Here is a 1,132-nt window from a genome sequence, read left to right as displayed (position 1 = left end):
TAGACAAATTCTTATGCAAGAATCAAGCAGGGTGCTAGATAGGTGGTCATCTTGAGCTGGTTTCCTGTCTGAGCCTGATAGTGCTGCTCTGGTGGTAGTGTTGGGCTTCTTCCTCACCTGGGATCACTGGAGGCACCACGTGAGAGTAGTCTGTCTCATTCCTGCCTGGCCTGTGTCCCAGGTAGGGTTCACTTAGTCTTCTACTCACTTTCTTCCCTGGATCCATGCTCATGCCTGTGCAGTATAGTATGGGTGGTCTTCTCAGCCTAGCTACCTGTGAGACTCCTGACATCATGGGAGTGGTTGATGTGTCATATTTTCTATTTTTAAGGGTTCATAGGATTTCTAATCACTCAGATGTTTACAGGTCACAATGCTGAGAGTCGACATAGCTTCTCTCCTTTCTTCCACCTACTGACGTGCCTATAAATGCTGTAGCTGTCTTGCCTCTAGGAGCAGTTAATCAAAGGATTTTTTTTCGTTTGCTTTTATTATATATATATATATATATATATATATATATTCTTTTTTGTCTTTTTTACTGGGTATTTGTTTCATTTACATTTCCAATGCTATCCCAAAAGTCCCCCACATGCTCCCAAACCCACTCCCCCACCCAGCCATTCCCACTTCTTGGCCCTGTCATTCCCCTGTACTGAGGCACATAAAGTTTGCATGACCAATGGGCCTCTCTTTCCACTGATGGCCGACTAGGCCATTTTCTGATTCATATGCAGCTAGAGACACGAGCTCCAGGGGGGTACTGGTTAGTTCATATTGTTGTTCCACCTATAGGATTGCAGATCCCTTTAGCTCCTTAGGTACTTTCTCTAGCTTCTCCAAGGATTCTTAAAGGTAGCGAATATTTCCCTGCTATTCCCTGCTTGGAATACAGGAAATGAACACAGTCCCAGAAGACAATCAAGAAAAAGCAGTAGGGAAGGGGACCTTCTCTGTTAATAAACATTTTTGTCACTGTTATAAAATTTTTTATGATAACAACTTATGAGAGAAATAATTTATTTTGGCTCATGGTTGACTTCAGTCTGAGGTCTTATGGACCAATTCTTTGGCCTGAAAGACAAATGCTATCCAGGTGGCAGAAAGGTGTTATAATCTATCTTATTACCCA

General features: G+C 42.5%; 1 non-coding gene across 1 annotated transcript; it reads right to left on the bottom strand.

Moving 5' to 3' along the window:
- Positions 1 to 333: 333 nt before the first annotated feature.
- Positions 334 to 460, bottom strand: LOC115031034. Its single transcript, XR_003836616.1, has one exon. It is a non-coding gene; the product is annotated as a small nucleolar RNA SNORA17 (small nucleolar RNA).
- Between the last annotated feature and the right edge of the window lie 672 nt (positions 461 to 1,132).

The sequence above is a fragment of the Mus caroli genome, chromosome 4, assembly GCF_900094665.2.
Source record: "Mus caroli chromosome 4, CAROLI_EIJ_v1.1, whole genome shotgun sequence".
NCBI lineage: Eukaryota > Metazoa > Chordata > Mammalia > Rodentia > Muridae > Mus > Mus caroli.
This window is presented reverse-complemented; position numbering and strand designations above follow the sequence as displayed.